This window comes from Psammomys obesus, unplaced genomic scaffold (assembly GCF_907164565.1).
Source record: "Psammomys obesus unplaced genomic scaffold, mPsaObe1.curated_primary_1811, whole genome shotgun sequence".
Lineage (NCBI taxonomy): Eukaryota > Metazoa > Chordata > Mammalia > Rodentia > Muridae > Psammomys > Psammomys obesus.
In genome coordinates this window covers 8892666-8915882 of record NW_026591598.1, presented here as the reverse complement: position 1 = coordinate 8915882, position 23217 = coordinate 8892666, and the positions used below count along the sequence as shown (strand labels likewise).

The following is a 23217-nucleotide window of genomic DNA, read 5'->3' as shown; positions in this document are numbered from 1 at the left end:
GGTGCGGGGCTCCAGGTGTGTACTTTCTTACACTCACCCCCCCCCAGGACCATCTGCCTAGGGATGGGACCACCCACGGTGGGCTGGGCACTACCGGCTCTGTTAGCAATGAAGAAAATGCCTCACAGACATGCCTGCCCACAAGCGAACGGATGGAAGTGTTGTCCCAGCTGGGACTCACTCCCTCACAGATCTGTGGGCTGTGTTAAGCTGACAGCTGAAGCTAATCACGGCAGTTCTCTCCCTTCAGTCTTGAGCCCAATTAGAAGAACCTGCATACTCCCATCTGCGTCTCTCAGGTCTTTTGTGGCATTTCAGAGCGATGGGTATTTTGTCCCTGAAAGCCTTACTTTTTTTTTTTTTTTTTTTTTTTTTTTTTATGAATGGTGCCAAGGATTGAACCCAGGATCTCATGTATGTTGGCCAGGGCTCTACCACCAGACTACACTAAAGCCTTCCTTTCATGGGAGTCTTGGTCTAAGTGACACCAGGTGATTTTCTTAACTATTATTTCATACTTATATACAGTGGCAAGATGTTACTTTCATAGTGTTGACCTCCAGGTCAACCCACCTAGGAAATTAACATTGGGGGGGGGTGTGTGAGAGAGAGAGAGAGAGACCATGTGCATGTGTATGTGTGCTGTACATCACCAATTCCCAGTGAGCCAGTTGCAAACCCACTGTAGAACCAACCCTTTCGGCTAGCTTCAGCAGACAAGGAACGCATTAAAGGCTCTCAGGCAGTGCACGGGATTGATTATAAGGAAGGTCAGCAGGTCAGGCGTAGGAGCTACATGGACAACCAATAAGACCCCTCCCCACACATCTGAAAACTGCCCTAACAGCTCCACGTGGGCCCTGGAAAACTTCACCACTGATGCAGACAGCGGTCCCCAAACCTCCAGAGTCACTTCAAGAAACTGGATTTCTTCGCTGTGCCAAAGCCTTTTTAATAGGGCCAGAGAGTTGGCTCAGTGGATAAGAGCACAGAGGACCCAGATTCGATTCTTGGCACCCACATGGTGGCTCACAACCGTCTGTAACTCCGAATGGACACCAGACACACAACACACATGGTGAACAGAGACACGTGTAGACAAAACATCCATACACAAAAGATAATGAGAACGCCTTCAGCAGTTAAGTATCTGTCATGTTCCCATGTACCTTGCTGCCAAGGGAGTCTGGGAAAGTCAGTTTCTTGCTTCCACTGTGGAGATGTGGGATTGGAAGAGGGGCATCAAAGATACAGGCTCAAGCTAGGTTTGGCTGTAATCTCAGCACCTGTGAGGGGGAGGCAGGAGAACCAGGACTTAGCCAGGATGCTAAGTTCAGTGAACTCATGAGCTGAAGTAAGTCCCTCCTGCCTTAAGTTGCTTCTGTCAGGGCCTCTGTCACATCGGTGGGAACAGTAACCAAAAAAAAAAAAAAATTTGGCACCAAAAGGTGGGTTTGTTGCTTTGATAAAACTGACCACGTGGTTCACAGCCACCATCCCACTCAGGACGATGTATAGGAGACATTTGTAGGATGAGGGTCTGTGGACTAGAGAAGAAAGCCTAGAGAATGCTGCCAAGAGAACTTATTCTGGCAAGAGCTGGAAGGTCAGATGTAGCCAGAAAAGGAAAGACTGCTCATGAGGTTCCAGATGGGAACAAGAGCGCTATTAGGAACTCTACCAGGGCCATTTGTGTTCCATTCTGCCAGAGAATCTGACTGTTTTGTCAAAGTCCTGGGAATCTGAGTCAGGCTGGATTGAAATATAATAGGCTAATGTATATGATAGAGAAAGTTTGAAGATAACATAGCAGTCAAGCTGAGGCATCGTGATTGCCGGCTGTGTGTAGCCAGATTTATAGTGGAAACAATGGCAGAGGGAAAGGTGTGAAAGCGTACAGTTTGGTGAGAAGAAAAAGGGTTGAACATAGAGAAAGTTGTGGACAAAGTAAGCCCTGAACACAGAGCAGTGATAGTTGCTAGAGAGATAGGCACAGTTTAAGAAAGGTCAAATCTTTGCCCTGGAAAATAGGAAAGGAGTCACGAGGGGAAGGCCCTACCCACAGAAGGAGCCAGCAGGTGAAAATGCAAGCACGTTGGAAAGACTTTATTTTTAAATACAAAGCACCTGAGAAGATAATGCAGCTTGGGAACTCGGCTAAAACACCTATGCCCAGGGACTTGAGGAGATGGCTTAGTTGGTAATATACTTGCCTGTAATCATGAACATCTGACTATGATCCTCAGAACCTATGTTTAAAAGAAACAAAACATGAACAAAGACCCACCCCTAAACAGGAAGTGGTATACAATGCCTACTTAGGGAGGGAAATCAGTTTTCTCGAATGGAGTGTGACTGGGTATGTCAGCCACAGTCCAGGGCAGAACCCACACCCAGGAGAAGTCAGTCAACACAAAACAGACTCCATGTTTTGTTTTGTTTGTTTTGGTTTTGGTTTTTTGAGACAGAGTTTTTCCGTGTAGCCTTGACTGTCCTGGAACTCACTCTGTAGACCAGGCCGGCCTCTCGAACTCATTGAGATCTGCCTGCCTCTGCCTTCCTGAGCACTGGGATCGAAGGCATGAGCCACCACCACCTGGCTTTGTTTATTGTTGTTGTTGTTGTTGTTGTTGTGTGTGTGTGTGTGTGTGTGTGTGTGTGTTTGTGCGCGCGCGCGCGCGCGTGCACTTTTGTTTTTATTTGTTACAGTTTGGTGTTTTCATCTTTGTTTTTCTGCGTTTGTATTTTTTTTTTTTTTTTGAGAGAGAAAGAACATGAAGTTGGGTGCATAGGAAAATGGAAAGGATCTGGGTGGGACTTTGGGGAGGAGAAAGAATGTGTTCAAAATATATTGTATGAATTTTTTTATTGTTTTAAAACTGTAACAAAAACAGCCAGGTGTAATGGTACACACCTTTAATTCCAGTAGGCATATCTCTGTAAATTTGAGGTCAGCCTGCCTATAGAGCTAATTCCAGAACATCCAGGCCTACACAGAGAAACCCTATCTTGAAAAACCAAAATAAATACATAGATAAATGAGTAAGTAAAATAAAATGACAGCCGGCTAGAGTGGTCCATGCTTATACTCTCAGTGCTGGGAAATGGAGACAGCAGACCCACACAACTGGCTGTCCAGCCAGTCTAGTTTAACCAATAAATTTCAGAACCAAAGAGAGACCCTTAAAAAAAAAAATCAAAGGATCCAGATTAGCTCACTCCTGTTGTAGAATATTTATTAGACTGTAGAGAGCTTCTTCACCCTAGCTAGTTCCCGAATAATTGGGACAAAGACCTCGTGGATTTATAAGAGCTTTAAAACACAGTAACTGTGCAGATATCAACCCTCTAAGCTATTTTGCTATTTTCCAGCTGCACACCCCAGATTACTGGCAAAAATTGTTCCTGCTTGGCTGCTTCTGTTCCATTAGGCTAGTCCTCATGGCCATGTGCTCATGGTCCATGACAACTTCCTTCTCTCCAGTTTCCTCTCCTGGTTCTCTCCCTCATGGTTCCCATCTCACCCCAAGCCAGGGAACCTAAGCCCCTCCCACTTCTCTCCTGCCTGGTTATAGGCTTCTTGATGTTCTTATTAGGCAATCAACTTTAAATTGGGGAGCAAGGTTTACACAACATCACTTGGTGGACCTGAGAAGGTTCTTGTCTGGACAGAAGCCAGATCTTGGGGACCAGTATTTAGCATTTGAATACATAGCACCAGACCAACCCCCAACATAATCCATCCACATCTGTCTTTCTGGAACCACAACACTGGGGTCAAGCTTGGGGCTCCACAGATTCTCCAGGGAGGGCAAGATGACAGCTGTCCTGCCCCATGCTGATAGTGTCACTGAGCATTGTGCTGGGGTCTCACGAGGGGCCACTTGCTTCCTGTTTGTCCCAGTGCTGAGTCAGCATGGTGCTAAGGTTGCTGTATCTTAGACAGTGCTCTCTGCTGATGCTCTGAGTCCCCTCAGTAAGGTAGCTGGCCCCAGACAGGACCTGCCCCTCTGGGTCCCTACGGAGACTGTGAGTCACCCAGATAGAGCACTTGGTGTGCATGTCTCATGGACAGCTGTGAAACAGCTGTGAGCTTTCACTTCACTTCTCTCATCCATTGATTGTCATTGTGTTTTCTTTCTTTCTTCCTTCCTTTCAGGGTGGTGAGTTGCTTTAAAATGTGTGTTAAGTGGCTGGGAAGATGAGTCAGTAGTCAAAGGGTTTACCCCACAAGCATGAGGATAAGAGTTCAGATCCTCAGAATCCATCTAAAACTCAGGCAGACATGATGGCCACCCGCCGTCCCATTGCTTGGGAGGCAGAGACGAAGTACGCCGTGGGCAAACAACAAGCTGACTAGCCAGAACCAGGCTCAGTGAGAGACCCTGCCTCAGACAAATAAAGATGGAGAGCAACTGAGTAAGCACCTGACACTGATGTCAACTTCAGGCCTCCCCACAACGCATACACACGCACACAAACATGTATGTAACAGACATACAGCTTTATTTTTATTAAAAATTTCCCCTAAAATACATCTTGATCACATTCTTTGCCTCTTCAACTCCTCCCAACCCACCCAACTTCATGTTTTCTCTCTCTCTCTCTCAAAACAAGAAACAAAAAATGAAAATAAAAACTCAGTAAGACAAAATTTGTCAAAAACAAACAAACAAACAAACAAAATAAAAAAAATCTCACAAAAACTAACAAACAAACAGAATACTTGAGTCTGTTTTGTGTTCACAACACGGGCGTTTTCACTAGAAAGTTCTGTCAATTGCGGGGATGAATCCCGCTAAGTGAAATAAGCCAGGCCCGGAGGCATGAGGATCTCGCTCACATGTGGAACCTAAGAGCCAGGCTGAAAGAGATGTGACGTGGAGCAGTGGTTCACAGCGTGGGGCGGGATGAGGAGTGAGGGGATGCTGGGCAGTGGGGACTCAGCCGCAACAGCACAGAAGGCAACTGTTCTGGGGCTCTCAGACCACAAGGCCTCGGCGGGCTTTTGTTTGTTTGCCTGTTTGAGATGAGGTCTCAGTCTTGACTGGTCTTTGACTCTTGTTTTTGTTCTTAAATTTCCTTTTTTTTTTTTTTTTTATTGAGACAAAATCTTTCTTTGTAGCCCTGGCTGGCCTGGAACTCACTCTGTAGACCAGGCTGGCCTCAAACTCGCAGAGATCCACCACCTCTGCCTCCTGAGTGCTGGGATTAATGGCGTGCACCACCATACTTGGCTTATGCGGCTTCCAGGATCGAACCCCAGCAATTTCTCTACCAGTTGAGCTGCAGCCCAGACACAAAGTTGAGATTGTATTTTAAAGCGTGTGTTTTTAAGTAGACAAGATGGTTCAATGGTAGAAACATTTGCAGTTCAAGCCTGAGGACCTGCATCTGATCTCTAGAGCCCAAGGGGAAGGGGACAGAGGACCTACTTCTGAAAATTATCCTCCAGCTGCACTTGTGTGCTGTGGCGAATGTGAGTGTGCGAGCGCACGCACACGAGCACACACACACGAGCACACACACACACTGATAACAAATAGAAAAAAATTAAAGTTAAAGAATAAAATAGCAGGGATGGAGAGATGGCTCAGAGGTTAAAAACACTCACTGTTCTTCCAAAGGTCCTGAGTTCAATTCCCAGCAGCCACATGCTGGCTCACAAACATCTATAGAAAGATCTGGTGTGCAGGCAGAATGTTGTATAAATAATAAATAAATCTTAAAAAAAAAAGAATAAAATAGCTAAAAGAGATGATCTGAAATGTTCTCATCACAAGGAAACAGTAACTATTTAATGTGAGGGACATGGGAATTACTCCAAGTTTATTACTCTATGATGTTTACATTAATGAAAAAAATGACACTGTCCTCCATATTGTTTATGTGTCAATCAAAAACAAATCAAACAAAGCTTAGGGTTGAAAGTGTAGCTCCGTAGTGGAATGTTTGCCTAGAATATAGGAGACCCTGGGATTCCCAGGACCACACCCCCAAAGGTAAAATAAAACCTAAAAAATTAAAAGTTTCAACAAAGAAAGTGTGAGCTGATAGCTATTAAAGGCCATTGTCACTATCACCATCAACTTCGCTGTCCTAGTGATTAGTAGAACCAGGTTCTAGCGAAGCTCCACACAGTAACGCTTTCTGTCACCTGTCTTGCCATGTCCTCTCCTCTCATCCCGTCTCATCTGTATTAGCTACTTTTCTCACTGCTATGACTAAATACCAGACAAAGACTGCCTAAGGAAGAAAGGTTTTCTTGGCTCACAGTGTGGGGGTACAGTCTGACAAGGCTGCAGCCGTGGGAGGTCACATCACACTCACCGTCAGGAAGCAGAGAGAGAGAGATGAATGCTGGTACTCAGCTCACTTCCTCCTGCTTATTCGGTTCAGAAACCCAGCCCACGGGACGGCGCCATCCACATCGGGTGAAGTTTCCCACCTCAGTTAACCTAATCTTGAAAGTCTCTCACAAATGTGCCCAAGGCTTGTCTCTCTCTTCACTGACTCTAAACTCTATGAAGCTGAAAATTAACATTAGCAATCACACCATCCCCTCCCCTCCCCTCCCCTCCCCTCCCCTCCCATCCCCTCCCATCCCATCCCACCCCGTCTGCGGTGGTTTGAGCAGGGATGGCTCCCATAGACTTGTGTGTTTGAATGCTTGGCCCACAGGGGTGATACTATTAGGAGGTGTGGCTTTTCTGGAGGAAGTGTGTCACTGTGGCAGTGGGCTTTGAGGTCTCCTATGTTCAAGCTGTGCCCACTATGGCACACAGTCTCCTTCTGCTGCCTGCACATCAAGATGTGGAACTCTCAGCTCCTTCTCCAGCACCCTGTCTGCCTGCACGCTGCCATGCTTCCCGCCATGATGATACTGGACTAAACCTCTGAGACTGTAAGCCAGCCCCGATGACATGGTTTCCTTTGTAAGAGTTGCCCAGGGGAGGTACAGAGCTAGAGAAGGGCTCTTCCAAAAGTCATCTCTGTGGAAATGAGGTCCTTTTCCCTTTCTTGTTTGGAACCACAAGCTGGAAGCCTTATTCAGATCCTCCATGTTTTGACAGTGGAATTCAGGAGGCTCCAGTGGCTAAAGGATCTTCCCTAGATCCACAGAACGTCCTCCTTTGACTCCAGGCTCCTCCGGTTGTCTCTGCTTGACCTTCTGAGTCCCCGAGGGCCTGAGAGCTTTGGCCCCTGAGGAGAGAGGAAAGAGCTGGAGTCTCTCAGTTGAGGATCAGCAGCCGCCTTTCTTGAGCCCACAGGAGCACATTGACCCTGTCTAGTGGCCCAGGGACCTGCTGGCCAGCTGCTATTAGTTTAGGCACCGGTCTTCATCCAATGCTTCTTGAGGCCTAAGATTCAGTATTAGGTGGATAGGAAGACGGGTCAGAAGTTAACAGTGTTTGCTGTGCAACCATGAGGTCTGGACCCATGTAACAAGCCAGGTACCCGGCAAATGCCTGTAACTCCAGCTCCAAGGGATCCAACACCATCTTATTTCTTCACCCAAACACACACCTGTGCAGGTACTAACACACACACACACACACACACACACACACACACACACACACACATTTAAATAAACAAAACAAATCTTTCACAAAAACAGTGGATGTTACACTTACTCTTAGCCCAAGAGCCATGAAGCCATGGGATCTGAGATTTGAGGCATCAAAATAATGTATCCCTAAATCAAAGGTTCGCACACTTAAGTCATACCACCATCAAGCCAGGGTGAGGCGAGAAAGGAGTCTCACATCTCCTGGGCTTTGTGATGGTGGATTTGTGTTCTTCATAAATCTGTGTAATCAAACCTTTACAGTGCCCTCTGTTTGGTCATATGTGAGCTTGAGAGGTCATGCCCTTGCTGGGCAGTGGTGGCATATGCTTCTAATCCCAGCACTCAGGAGGAGAGTTAGGCAGATCTCTAAGTTCAAGGCCAGCCTGATCAACAGAGCAAGTCCAGGACAGCCAGGGCTACACAGAGAAACCCTGTCTTGAAATGAACAAACAAACAACAACAACAAAAGGTCATCCTCTGTAGATATGGCATATCATTCTACTTTCTTACGTTTTTTGTTTGTTTTGTTTTGTTTTTGAGACAGGGTTTCTCTGTGTAGCCTTGGCTGTCCCGGACTCGCTTTTGTAGACCAGGCTGGCCTTGGAAAGATCTGCCTGCCTCTTCCTCCCTGTGTGCTGGGATTACAGGCATGTGTCACTATACCCAGCTAGTTGTTTTTTTGTTTGTTTAGATTATGTATACAGTATTTCGCCTGCGTTTACATCTGCAGGCTAGAAGAGGACACCAGATCTCATTATAGATGGTTCTGAGCCACCATGTGGTTGCTGGGAATTGAACTCAGGACCTTTGGAAGAGCAGCCAGTGCTTCTAACCTCTGAGCCATCTCTCCAGCCCCTTTTTTATGTATGTTTTACGGCTTGTTTAAAAGCATGCATTTAGGCTGGAGAAACGGCTCAGTGGTTAAGACTGATCTTTCACAGGACACAGATTCGATTCTCACCATCTACATGGCGGCTCACAACCACCTGTAGTTCTAGGTCCAGGGCATCCAGTGCCCTCTTCTGACCTCTGTGGGCCACCAAGCATGCACACGTTGCATAGACATGCATGCAGAGATGCTCTGAGTCCCGAGGGTCGGTCAAGGATGAATCAAGGCCTTGCTGGCAGCAGGGAGACAGCCTCTGTGGACTGATGTGAACAGCATCTCCAAAACACATTTATTGATTGTTACACAAAAGGTTTTTTTGGGGGAGTAAAAGGAATTTCTCATATTGAAGCCCCTAACCCGATCTATCTGTCTCCTGAAGGAAAACATCACAGCTCTGCAACTTTAGTCCTTGCCGTGTAGAGCGTTAAGATTGCATTACTCAATAGCGTAAGATACTCCAGGTCTGCCACAACCGCTCCATGACCAAAGTCATGAAAAGGCTGGAAAGCCCCTTCAGAAAAACAGCCACAGAGAAAACAGCCACTGTTTTCTACAATGATTTCTTCAAGGTCAAAGTACTTCTAGAAAAAAAAAATACAATTTCATTCTAATGTTTTACTCTAGATATAAAGATTCTACTGGGTTTCCTGCTATGCAGACAAAACACCAAACACAAAAAATAAGAATAAAATAAAAATAAAAACCCCACCCCTAGCCCTCTGAACAACTTCTCATTCATTTTATTGGCACAAGCGCTTCTTGTTACCACCCACAGTGTGTTCTGTGAGCCTTTCCCCGCTGGGCAGCGGTTGAAGCCTCCTGCTCAGAATCATCTTTGGGCCATCTGCTCTTTCCCGTGATCCTGACCGAGCTCTGTGGGTTGGGAAAAACACACTATTTTTCCTCTGCCCTCATTTTAATCAACAGAGGAGACTCTGAGCTCAAACGACGCGTGTGTATGTTTGTGTGTGTGTGTGTGTGTGTGTGTGTGTGTGTGTGTGTGTGTGTGTGTTCTCAAGCAAGGCATTCTGCAGCAGTGGGCATCTAGACAGTAGTGGTGTCCCGGCTCTGTATGTTTATTATTTCACACATTCATTCCTCCTCCCGGGGTCCCGTTTTCCAGGTGAAGAAACCGAAGCTCAGAACAGTCAATGCATGCATCCGTGGCCACGTTTTTAGAGTGGAAGGGCGGGCTTGCTCTCTGCTGTCTGGGGAAGGAGGACCACAGAGGGTCTCCAGGCCAGAGACAGGGCTGTAGGGAGAGACTAAAGAGTAGGTTCATGTCTGGATTAAGACCAACCATGTCTCCAGCTCTCCTGTCATAGGAAGGATGAACTGGGTCCTTCCACCACTGGCCCCTTGTGTACCCACTCTGCCCAGGAAGGGAGGATGTATATGACTGATGAATAGGATTATTCCTTAGCCACTCTCTGCTGAAATAATATCCGGACTTAACGGGGCTGAAGGTGGGGTGTAAGCCTTAAAAAACTGACAGCTGACATTCTAGAGCTGGCCCTGCCCCAAGGTGCTGATCCCATCACAGGGAGGTATTAGACTCACAGAGAGGCGGGGTGGGGGGAGGAAAGGTAGGGTGGGACAGATGGAGTGACACAGACAGGTTCATCATCCCACTTAAAGAGGCAGCGGAGGTGCCATGAGAGCTCAGCATGTGTGCCAGCCTGCAGGGCCAACCTCTTATTAGAGTTTTGGGGTCTTGATCCTACACCTAGGGCAACCCCCCTCTGGTGGGACCCGGACACCCCTGGGAAAGAAGGGGAGAGGTGAAAGGGCTTCTGGGCTCTCCTGCTTCTGAAGGTGAGATTGCCCCTGAAGGTTTGGGCTGAAGGTAGGCAATCTGCACCCTGAGATCTGGTTGAGACCGGATTTTACCACAAATATTTCCCCCGAAGCCCAGACAGCACCATCGCCCCAGCTCTCTGCCCTGTATTTGAAGAAGCAGGTCATGACGGTCACAGGCTGAGTCATGTGTGGAAGAGTCATGGATACAGTCCCCATTAAGGACCAGAACCCTCCTGACTGCCTGTCACTTTCTGCAAAAATACTGCCAATGGTCAGGAGATCAGGAATGGGGACTCTGGCCCCCAAGATGGTGGTGCCTGGCACATTGATGGCTCAAGATGTTTCGTTGTTGCTGCTGCTTGTGGTTTTTGTGAAGACTGGGTCTAATGTAGTCCAGGCTAGCCTAGAATTCACCGAGTAGCTGAGGATGACCTTCCGTCCCTCCCACCTCCACCTTCCCAGGCACAGGCTACATAGTTTACTGGGTGCTGATTGGACAGGGCTTTGTGCATGCTACCTAAGAACTCTACCAGCTGAGCTACAGCCTCAGGCCCTCAGATGGTTTTAAATGAATAAATGAGCTGCTGTGGTCAGCCTTGCACTTGGCTGTGGGACAAGACCAGACAACCTGATCTAGGGAATGGGTTCCACCCTTCAGAGCCTCCGTTTCTCCCTCTTTAAAACGGGATCAACGCTGACTAGTAGTGAGGACATGACGGCTCCTAAGTATGGCTGAGAAGGTTTTCATCGTGGATATGAGGGAGAGCACAGCCAAGCGACATCTGGGAGACTCCAGACTGGATGTGGCTGGCAGAATAGATCAGGATGTGAAAGGAGGGGCGGGGGTGGGGTGGGGAGCGAGAGAGGAAGAGAAAGGGAAGAGGAGGTCAAAAGGACCAAGAGCACACTAAAGCCAAAATGGCTGAGCTACATAGGAATCAGCCGCTGGGGGACTGAAAGCGAAGCCCAGCCCCTGGGTGGGAGGCGGGGTGAGAGGTGCTGGGAGTTGCTTCACTGAGACTTTGGGGAAGGTCCAAGGGACAGACAGGTCTGGGTCTCAACAACCAGGTGGAAAGTGCCCCGCTGCCACCTTCTGGGCATTAGTCAGGTGGTCCAGTGCCTTCTCTGGAACACAGTGGCAAGAAGGCCTTGCACAGACACCCCGGATAGAGCCTGGCATGAGACGGCCCGGCATCCATGATGTCATAGTAAAAGTACTCACGATAGAGGCAGACCAAGGCTCACATTTCAGCGCTGTCCTGGAACTCAGCGCTATAGACCTGTACTGGCTGGCTTTGAACTCAGATATCCTCCTGCCTCCGCCTCCCAAGTGCGAGTACTGGGATTAAAGGCGCTTGTCACCGTTGCTCGGCCTGTACGTGTGATATTTCAGAAGGTTTAACCGCATGCTTCTGCTCCACTTGTTCTTGCCTGTTGAACTCAGGGTGTGTTCACTTCTTGCTCATGTCCACGCTGAGTAGTTGAGAGCAAGAGCAAGTAGGCAGGGATGGGAGGGAAAGGGGAGGTCTCCAGGTTCCTGAGCACGGCTGCCATCCTCCCTCCTCCCCTTCCAGGTTGGTCCTCCGGATACAGACCCAGGACGGCACCTTCCCACTGAACACCAAGTTTAGAGCCTGGCTGGGTGCGTGTGAACACCTGCTCCAGGTTGCCGGAGCGCTGGGGTTGGTTGCGGTGGGGGCCTCAGAAGCCAGCACCTGCCTTCCCCATCTTGATTTCTGTCGCTGTCCCTAGGCAGCCAAGGACTCTCAGAGACAGCTCTGCTCTGTGTGTTTTCTAAGCCGAGAGTATGTGAGGCCTTGGGGACAACACTGACTGAAGTAAACACTAAAAAACAAACAAACAAACAAACAAAAAACCCTTAACACTCCAGATATGTAACGTTTTCAAACAGTATTTTAAAAAAATCAAACCGAATGCAAAATCTCCACGGACGAGAAAGATTGGAATTTCAAGTGAAGTCAGGATTGGTGTAGCTAACTTCCTGTGTCCCTTGGGGTCTGATCTCTGTTACAGATATAGTCTCTGTTTGAAATGTTTGCATCTCACTCCTCCTGGATACATTCATTCATTTTATTCTTTCGGAGCCCTGGGTGTGGGGGCTCACACAGTAACCCCAACACTCAGGGAGGCAGGAGAGTGGCAAGGTCAAGGGCGAGCTGGACTACTGAAGACCTTGTCTCCAAAAAGGGGTGGGTGAGGCTAGGGACGTAGCTCAGCTGGTAGTATGGACTGGATAAAACCAGTCATGCTACACATACCCCACAGTCCCAGCACTTCAGAGTGGAGGCTGGAGGGTCAGAAGTTCAGGGTTATCCTTGGCTCTATAACAAGTTGGAGGCTAGCTTGTGCTATATGAGCTGGTGTCTCAATTTTTTTTTTTTTTTGGTTTGTTTTTATTTTTTTCATGGTCCCTTACAATTTTTTTAATTAAAATTGTTAATTAAAAATTTTTACTCTTACTGTGTGTGTGTATGTGGAGGTCAGAGGGCAACTTTTAGGAGTCAGTTTTCTTCTCCTGTCATGTGGGGCTCAGGTCTTGAACTCAGGTGGTCAGATTTGGCAGTGAGTGTCTTCACACCCTCAGCTGTCTGCTGAGAAAGCCTCGCCCACCTCCACCCATCTGACCTAAAATGGGGTTACTCAGCGTATCTTCAGGGGGCACTGGGTTGTGGGGTTCTGGTGGCATGCATCCTGGCTAAGAGAAGGGGTGCCCCCTCAACAAAGGCACTGGGAGTGGGCAGCTGGCAGAAAACATCACTCTGTCGTGAGCCCTGACCGGGTGACTTAGGATGTGCATCTCCCTGAGGACACTTGATGTGACCAAGGCCGCATACTTCTCTGGGGGCCAAGTGGGCCAGGGTCACTGTGGCACTGGCTGGCACCTCTCTTGAAGCCCCTGGGTGGGTGTTCCTCCGTGCATCTGTCCTCACACTGACCCGAATCTCTACCCATGTGTCTTCCGAACCGATGGCCACGCTCAGCTTACACGTGGCTTCCAGCTGCTGTACACCCAGAGCTACAGGTAGGCCGTCGATGACTGCCATCGTGTGCTTGAGATGGACTGAAAGGCTGGACACCACACGAGCCTCCTGGATCTCGGAGGGGTCTTCCCGGGAATGGAGAGTTCCGAAGCTGAATTTGAGGAGGTGACAGAGATGACCCCAGGGCATGAGTGCCAGTCTGGGTGTAGCAGCTTGGGGGGGGGGCAGACAAGTGTGTGTGTGTGTGTGTGTGTGTGTGTGTGTGTGTGTGCGTGCCTGTGCGTTTGTGTGTGGTAACCTTGTGTGCCGGGGAGTCTGTTTGTGGGCTCCGGGGATTGCCTTTGGTAGACATCTTCACTGGCTGAGTGTGAGGCTGTGAGTGAGTCTCAGTGTGCGCACCTTATTTTGACTCTTTTTGTTGCCTCACAGCTCTGATCCAAGATCAGGAGCTACATCTAACAATGGTCTCCCCCTCCTCCTCCTCTCCCTCCTCCTTCTTTTCCTCATCCTCCCCCTCCCTCTTTTTTCTCTTCTTTCTCCTCCTCCCTTCCTGTCTGTCTCCCATCCCCATCCCTCTTCTTCCTGTCCTTTTCCTCCCTCCTCCTCTCTTCTTCTTCATCTCCAGCCTTGCATGAGGTAGATAACTGAGCTATCTTTCCAACCACTCTGTGTCCTTCTTTAGACACGTTAGCCAGTGGCCCTGGCTAGGCCTGCTAGAAACTCATTATATTCTGTCTCTGATGACCATGTGCCAATTATTTGCAATGTCAGATTCCTAAGGGTGCCAGAGCCCATGCACTGGCTGTGGCTTTGGCCTCTCCTGGCCTCATTTCTATGTGTTTCTCCTTGAATAAGAGGAGGTGAGCTTGCTTTCTACATGCCTATTGTAGGGACAAAGGGAAAGGGGTGGGGGGCTGGTCATGATGGTCGCTTATACTGAGATACAGCAGAGGCGGGACCTGTCATCGCAGATGACCAGTGACCAGTGCTGCTCTGGCCCAGTACTTCCTGGAGGGAACTGGCATCGAGGTCATTGAGGTGCCTGGCCGCTTCTCACAGAGCCTGTGTGCATGGCTGCTGTGAACATCACAGGCAAGAAGTCCTCCCTGGAGCCAGATGGGTGCCGGGCATAGCTGCTGTCCAGGTGTTCCCAGGACTCAGGGAGAGGTTGGACAGTGGGTCCGGGGTATACCCTGGGCACCTAGTTATAGGAAGTGAAACCAGAGCTGGGCACTGGACTGGCCCTGTGTGTGTACCGTTTACTGTTCCCCAGAAGGGAAGGTGAAGGACAGAGACCAAGGCGCTCTGCTAGGTATTGGGTACGTCTCTCCTGCACTGAGGGGCCAGTTGGAAGGTACATCCTACAAAGCCCTCAACACCCCGTAACTAAACTGGGAGCAGACCGTTGGGTGCAGCAGGTGACAGTTCCTGAGTTCCCACAACGGGCAGAGCGGGGCTGATTGCTGTGATCAGATGCACCCGGAAGGCTGACATCCTCTGGTGACAGTAGCCGTTGACACTCCTCACCGTGTCTCTCAGGAGGGTCCTTTGGCTATTTTGCCTCTTCGTGTGGGAGGAAGGTGGGGTTCCCTGTTCCCAGAGAATGGCCCAGAAGCCTTTTCATGGCGAAATGGAGACTATTCCCAGGTCTCTGTCCACTGGATTAGTGCCCTTAGATCTCGGGGACTGAGCAGCACTGACATGCAAATATTTGTCAGTCACTCTGATCCCCTCCCCTACTGTGTTGATGAAGTGTCCCATTGGAGGATGCCGGGCTGTAGCTCACCTGTCCTCAGTCATTTCGCCACCACCAATTACAAGGATTTGGGAGCTTGTTAGCTGTTACCATCCCCAAAAGCAAGAGCTGCCAATCTGCAGAAATCACTGGCAGCTGAAATACATATTCTACCTCAGAACTGCTCACCAATCTTTCGAGACAGCTTTGGGCAACCCCCAGGGAACTTGTGCAGACGTGGCGACTCAAGAGAGGGACTGTGACTCATCCGAGGCAGCGTACCTAGTCAGGAATGCAGCTGGCCCAGGACCTTCTGACTGACTCCAAGGCTGGTGCCCTTCACCCCTGGCATCACAGTGAACTCAGTCCAAAATTGATCCAAGTACCACTGGGACTGGGGTTAAAGAGAGAGGGAGGGGAAAGAAGGGAAACCAGGGGGAGAGAAAATCCGTACTCAGGGTCAGCATCAGAGTGGTAGCCCAGATGTTGAGAGTTCGACTGGAGTCCTGAATGCGGGTTCAGCAGCACTGTTGGAAAGACAAGCAAAGCTGGTTGTGTCTGGAGGAGCCAGGAGTCACAGAGTCACATAACAAGGGTGTGAGGGAGCTCAGGAGAAAGCTGCCACCTGCTTATCTGAGTAATATCGATAGAGGCAGAGTGCTCAGAAGGAGGGAACCATCTGCAGCCATTGCTGCTGTCACAGTTGGACACCGTTTTACAGCACACCCAGGATTTGTCCTAAGGATTTGTTCTCATTAGCTATGGCAAGACATACTTACCCGGAGACAGCTGCCTCAGATAAATTTTTACACAGTTTCCCAGAGACAGGGGTCCCTGTGCGCACCATCTACATAGAATGGATCGAGAAGGGAAAGGAGGCCAGGAGGTGTGGGTTTGGGAGTTCAAAGGCCTAGGATCTGGTGTGGTCCCTGACCAAGACAGCATAGATGCAAATGTAGTTTTCATTTCCTCAGATGATGGGGTGAGATGAGAGCCCTACCCAAGCCTTACCAATACCTGGTTCAGGTTGAGCCCAGAGTGTTTCTATCTATCCCTAGACCTAGGCCTGGAAACTTCTAGCCTCTGTACAGTCTACTCTTTCGCAAGCCCAGACCTTGAAGGCTTCAATTTCCAGCCTCTGTCTGCTAACCTAGGCCTAGAATGTTTTCAGCCTCTGAGACTTCCTGCTGAATAAGCTTGCCCTTTCCAGATCTTTCTGAACTCTGGACGGCTGGTTTAACTCAGCTGTCCTTGATCAAAACTCCTCTCTAAGCCGAACGATTCAGACTGGCTTCTCTCAGCTTCTCACTGAATTGCTCTGCTTGGAAACGCTCCCTCTCAAAATTCCATGAACCGAACTGTACAAACTCAACAGTGCTCAGCTGACTGCACGGAACTATGCTGTACTCCTGAGCTCTACTGCACCATCTCTGTGAACTCTCTGCACTGCTCTTTTTTTTTTTTTTTTTAAGATTTATTTATTATTTATACAGATTTCTGCCTGCACACCAGATCTCACTATAGATGGTTATAAGCCACCATGTGGTTGCTGGGAATTGAAGTCAGGATCTTTGGAAGAACAGTGCATGTTCTTAACCTCTGAGCCATCTCTCCAGCACTCTGTACTGCTCTTAAGCAGCTTCTCTTTCCTGTCTGTTTTTGTGAGAGCTGGGCATGTTTTATTTCTGACTCATTCTGTCAAATCTTTTTCTGATTCGTCAGTTTGTCTGTCCCTCAATTAGACTTCATTGTTTGGGATTAAAGGTGTACACTAAAGGTGTGTCTGTATTTCAGCCAGAGGGATTAAAGGTGAGTCTAAGGGCGTGTCTATATTCCAGCCAGATCACACAGACTTAGGTATTTGAATATGATCCCTTGCCAGAGTTTCTCTACACATAGAGGTCATCAGGCCATAAAGTACACGTGACATCTCCCATAAGGACTGACTGAGAGCTAAAGATAAAGCCCTAGGGAGGGAGAGTCTTGGATTGGCATTCTGAGGAATTTGGATGATGTCTGTCTGGGTGAGGTCGGCCTCTACAGGGAGCTAAGGTCACCAGGTCAGTAACAATCTCCATCCCCAGATTTCTGGGTAGAATGCAGGTATTTGGTTTCCTTCATTGAGGAGATACCCCTCAATGAGTTATTAACATTCCTGGTTTCCCTAGTGGTCTGTGAGCACAGGGACCTTTGTGCCCCAACAACCATGTAGCTGGGAATGATCTTAAACTTCTGATCGTCCTGCCTCTACTTTCCTAGTTCTGAGTTTACTGATAAGCACCACCAGGGCTGGTTTTATATCGTGCTGGCATTGAACTCAAAGCTTTGTGTATGCTAGACAGACCAACTGAGCTATATCCTGTTGTTGTTGTTATTTAGACGGAGTCTCACTTTGTGGGCCGGGCTGGCCTGGAACTTGTGGCAACCCTCCTTCCCCAGCTTCCTGAGTGCTGCGATTACAGACGTGAAACACCACATTCCACTTCCATTGTGATTCAGGAGGGAGAGGGATGACGAGGCTGGGCATGTAAGACTGGCTCAGTGCTGGCTGGTTTGGATGATTTCAGCAGGCTCCAAAGTGGAAGGGTGGCTGTGACAGACACCAGGAGAAAATGGCTAGAACACGAATAGCTCAAGAAATGAATCAGGAGGGCGGGAGAGGTGTTTAGAGTACTTGCTGCTCTTGCAGAAGACCTGTGTACAGTTCTCAGAACCACACGGTGGCCATAAGCATCTGTAACTTCAGCTCCAGCGCCCTCTTCTGGCCTCTGTGGACACTGCATGAATGTGATGTACAGACACACAAAAGCAGCTGGCTGCTTGGCTCCGAACTGTTGGTTATACGTTAGGAAGGCCATCTGTGTGGACAGTTACTGCCTCTAGGAATTAGCTAGTTCAGGAAGGTCAGACTCCTCCGGGTCTGCAGACCTCAGATGCCAGAGTATTAAGTATTAAGCCAAAGAGACTAGATCTGCTGGTATCCACCTGTAATGACAGCACTCAGGGTGAGGAGGCAGATCACGAGTTCGAGACAAGCCTACATTATACACTACATAGGCCAGTGTGGCTTCGAGAATCTGCCTCAAACAAAGAAAACCAAACCAAACAAAACAGGGTGTGGTGGCAAATGCCGGCAATCCCAGCACACAGGAGACAGAAGCAAGAAGGTAAGTGACTTCAATATCATCCTGGGATGCATGACCCTATCTCAAAAGCCAAGATCTGCAGCTATAGTTCAGTGATAGAACACTTACCTAGCAAAAAAGCAAGGCCCTGGCCTCAGTCTCCACCAACACCATGTAAGTGAGAGAGGAAGGAAGGAAGAGAATCTCTGCACTTGGGAGGCAGAGGCAGGTGGATCTCTGTGAGTTTGAGGCTGACCTGGTCTACAAAGCAAGTTCCGGGACAGCCAGGGATGTTACAGAGAAAAACCCTGTCTTGAAAAGCCTAAAAGAAAGGGAGAGGAGTTCAGGGGAGGGGAAGAAGGAGTGCACAAAGGCATCCCTGAAAGGAAGGAAATGAACGTGCTAGCATGTCCTGAAGTGAAACATCAAATAAAAGCCACTGCTCCTGTCCTGCCTCACACAGTAGGTGGTTGGGGACCTTAGCCCGGGCACTTGAACCTGTGTGCAGGGACAACCCCAGCTCACTGCCTACTCCTGTGGACTTCTGGTAGGACTCAGTTTCTCCAGCTGTAAGGTAGGGGGTTCCCAGTAAGTGTACTCCTCAGACAAGGGACTTAAAACAGATCATGCCATGCCATGCCAGTTTTCATGCCAGGCATCAGGGCCTGGTGCAGGCCCAAGCCATGACAGAAGTGGGGGTTAGGGGAGATGCTTAGGACAGGGCAAGACTTCTGCAGTGCTGAGCAGCAAGCCTGGGCTTCTTCCAAGGGTGTTGGAACTCATACCTGGCCAAGCACACCTCATCCTGTTCGCTCCCTGTTCCCAGAAGACCACAGGAAGCTGGCATACTACCTCAGTGAGGGCTATTATGGTGCCTTCCGAATCTGCCTCAGGGAGCCTGTCCCCAGGATACCCACCGTGCTGAAGGTAAGGGGGCCCTTTGTGTCCTGAGATCACCAAGTCCAGTTGCTGACTCAAGAGGTGGGGTCTCAGGTCATCCATGCTCTGCAGGCTGCCATGCTGGGCGTGGGTGTGAGGCTCTGCATGTACATTTACACATGTGTTTCTTAGGGCACACCTGGTACTCTTGCCTGTGCAGACACGAGTGTCTGTGGAGGCTGCCTGGGTCTGATCAGCTCTGTGAGCATCTCTGTATGTGCTGTGTGTGTGTTTCTAGAACTCTACAAGGTTGGAGGTGCAGGGGACTTGGGGAGGAGTCGTTCCCAAGCTCCCTTCACACGAGAGCTGACCTCGAAGTTGTCAAAATCCCCACTGCCTGGCCACATCCTCATACATAGAAACAGCAGCATCAGTTTATCATTAAAACTCCCCAGGTAGCAGAGCGAGGTGGCACATGCCTATAATCCCAGCACTCAGGGAGGCAGAGGCAGGAGATCTCTGTGAGTTCCAGGCCAGCCTGGTCTACAGAGCAATTCCAGCACAGCCAAAGCTACACAGAGAAGCCCTGTCTCTGGAAAAACAAAAGAAAAAAAAAAACAAAAAAAACAAAACATCCCCTCTCCAGTGTGCATCGGACTCTTGAGATGCACACTCTGGTCTTTGGGTCCTGAGCATGCGCATGTGATGCATTTGTTGTCTGGTAAGCCGGGACACAGCCGTGATGGACAGGACCTTTGTATGTGTCCTGAAGGCTGGCACGGAACAGCCGCTCTGCTCACCGTTCACTGTGGTTCAGTGGCGCTGGCCTTGCTGGTGTGTGGCCACGTGTCCCCCAGGGCCACACCTAACATCCTGTCGCTGTGGCAAGACCCTGCCTTCTCTGACCCCTTCTTCTCCTTGCTGCAGGAGTTCCCCTCGGAGCCCGCTTCTTCCCCTGCACTATCTAAGACCCCATGTGTGATGCCTTTGACAGGCTCTTCTTGAAGGAGGTTCACCTGCCGGAGCTGCTTTTCCTGGCATGTGTGCCTCAAGAGATGCATGAGTTCCACCTTCAATGGCTTCTCCATCACAACTGTCCACGATGCCGTGAGCCCCTAGCTCAGGTGTCGGAGTGGGGGGGGGTTATGAGGGTGGTTGTGGGGAGCTTTCTCGAGACTCTGGGCCTGGCAATGGGAGCTGGTAGCTGAATGTGGGAGCCCCGAGCCTAGGAAACACTGGTCTTCACGTTACCCTAGCAGGGTCTCTCCTCACTTTGCCACAATCAACCTCTCTATGGTTGACTGAAACCGGGCCTCTCCTCCTGTATGCCAGCGGCTGCAGGGGCATCTGTGCCAGGAGAGGTGTGGCTGCCTCAGTAGGATTAGAATAAAGCAGCCATCAGCCATCCATCTACCCATCATGCATCTGTCCATCCATCCATCCATCCACTCCCCCCTCCACTGCTCTAGACCCAAGAGACCCATGTTCAACATGAAAGGAAAAGCTTTACCTTAGAGGTAAGAAAAGGCAGAACATAAGCAAACACATACCTAAACGACAAGCTGATGTGGGAGCATAGTTCCTACAAAGAAAAAACGGAAGAGGAAGAGTAACAAGGGAGCAGCAGTGGGCAGCTCAGGGGCCAGGTGACCCCTCAGAGCCTAGCAGAAGTATGTCAGTGCAAGCAAGAGAGCCCAAGTCCAAAGGTCAGGACGATGACCTTCAAGAAAAGGCCAGAAGACCCATGTGAGTGAGCAGAGTGGAGAAGCAAGGTTAAGATGAGACAGGGAAACCGTCTAGGAAGGTCCATCAAGCATCTTGCTAAGTCAGGGTTTTATGCTAATTCAGAGCAACTGAAGGCAGAGTACAGGAGAGGCAGGAAGGAGGTTCCTGTCAGCCCTGTTAAAGAAGGGGTGGGGATAAGGGGAAGTGAGTGAGGGTTTAGGGCCAAGGCTGCCCTTTGATGGCTGGGTGCTGGAGAGGGTTACGAGGGCAGAAATCAAACCTCTGCTTCAACAAGTTTGTCGAGATGCAAGGACCTCCAAGTGGGTCCTACCAAAATCAGTCTCTGAGGAAAGGTCAAGATAGAGCGAGAGGAGTATTGGGTGGCCTCCGTAGTTCTGACACCAAGGGCGTCAGCCACAGACAAAGTAGAGAAGGATGCTCAGCTATGTCCTAGGCTGCTGACGTAAGAGGCAAGGTGAGATAATGGAACTCTGAAGCCACCGATGGGTGTAAGGGCTCAGGGAGTGTTACGGGGAGTGTTATGGATCCCAGCCCAGGCGACCTCTCAGGAAGATGTGCTATAGCGGCAACAGAAGGGAAGGCTGCAGCAGGAGGGGTACCACTGGGGAGAGGAAGGGTTCACGGTCTGAATTTCAAGAGCAAAACCCGTTATGGGTAAGAAGGCAGGGAGCGGGTGGGCCCTCAAGCCAGGTAGGGCAGGGTGGCGGGGCGCGCGGTCCATCCGTGCCTCCGAGCCTGTGCAGGGAGGCGGAGTCAGCAGGCTGAGGGAATCTAGGGTCGGGGGGGAAAGTGGCTTTTTCTTCAGATTCGCTTCCCAGTGATCCAAGTACCAAGGTCTTGGAGAAGGGAAGGGGACAGGAGGGGCTTTGCGTTCCCAAAAGGGAGCAGAGGCTACAGCCAGAGCCGGGCTGGGGGAGGATGCGCCTGCGCACGGCTGCGGGTTGTGCAGGGGCAGCTGGAGGCTTGCGGGAGTCAGGGAGCTGGCGGCCAGCCCTCGCTCGGGTCCTGCCGTGCGCACAGGTGCAGGGTGAGTGGGTGGAGGTTGCGGGAGGCACAAGGACAGAGAGATGGCTGAAGCCTGAGGTAGCTGCGGGGCCTCTGCAGATCCCGGCTCTACCCACGGCCCCAAAAGTCCTCGGGCTTTTTTTTCTAGCCACATGTAGGAGCATCTTCCCGTGGGTCTCTTAGCCAGTGCCAAAGCCCGGGATTAAAGTCTATGGTCCTCCGTGTGCTCTGTTCTGCAACAAGGCCTGCGCACAGCAAGCCTGGCTCATGTGTAAAGCCTGCCACTGTTTAGTCTGGGCTTCAGCCATGGTGCCTTTCTGCCACCTACTGACCACGGTCGGTATTGCACCCTAGTTGAGCTAACAAAGGCCAATTGTTAAAAAGGCTGGATGGGCGTCTCTCTCCCTCCCTCCTTTCTGCCCCGCCTTTTAAACTTTTACTTATTTTGTAAGTGTGTGAGTGTGTTTATAGGGGACACGCTCGTTGCACGGCGATCACGTGGCGACCAAGGGATAACTTGCAGAAGTTGTTTCTTTGTTCTTCCATCCTGTGGGTTCTGGGGGTTGAACTCCCGTCATTAGGATTGGTGGCAAGACAGGCTGACCCCTCCTTTCCTCTTTTTCTTCTTTTGCACCCCACCCTCCAAGTTCCAGGGCTCTACTCTAAGGTTTTGTGTATGCTAGGCAAGTGCCCTACCACTGAACTGCACGAGAGTCTAGAGGTGACTAAGTAGCCATCTGCCCTTCCCCACTTAACCCAGTCATTCATGACGCTAACTGAACACTTACTCCATGACTTATTGCTGTGGGCACCAGGGTTAGTCCAGAATCTCTTTAGCTAGAACATCCGGTGTGTAGGGGGTGTGTGTGTGTGGAGGGACACAGGAAGTGGACAGGGAAATAAGCTAGAGAATGATAGAAGGTGCTGGATGACTAAGGTAATTCAGAGAGGAGGAGACTGGAGGAGGTGAGGAGAGGCTGGTCCAGAAGGGAGCAGCAACAGTGACCGGAATAGCTAACAGGTCTGGCTTGATCGAGGAGGTCAAAGGGAAGCCATGGGACACATGAGCCTCCTGCCTCAGCCTCCTGAACGCTGGGATAACAGGCAGTGAGAGAGAGAGAGAGAGATATCCAATATTTATATAAAACCTTCCCAAAGACAACCATGTATTGCTATCATCAATTGTTTTCCCAACATTTCACAAATGAAGTGTTGGACAAATACAGACTAACAAATCATCTTAAGGATTCCTGGGACTTTCTTTCAGTTCTGATTTCTCATTGCTGAATCCCAGGGTCAGCATCTGCTAGGAATTTAGAGGTGTGTGTGTGTGTGTGTGTGTGTGTGTGTGTGTGTGTGTGTGTGTGAAGACCAGAGGTGACATTGGTTTCTTCCTCAGTGAATCTCCTTCCTTCCTTCCTTCCTTCCTTCCTTCCTTCCTTCCTTCCTTCCTTCCTTCCTTC

The 23217-nt window shown here is 49.7% G+C and overlaps 1 pseudogene; it reads left to right on the top strand.

Moving 5' to 3' along the window:
• The first annotated feature begins 10990 nt into the window (after positions 1 to 10990).
• LOC129679653 (antizyme inhibitor 2-like) lies at positions 10991 to 20152 on the top strand (annotated as a pseudogene).
• Positions 20153 to 23217: the final 3065 nt, after the last annotated feature.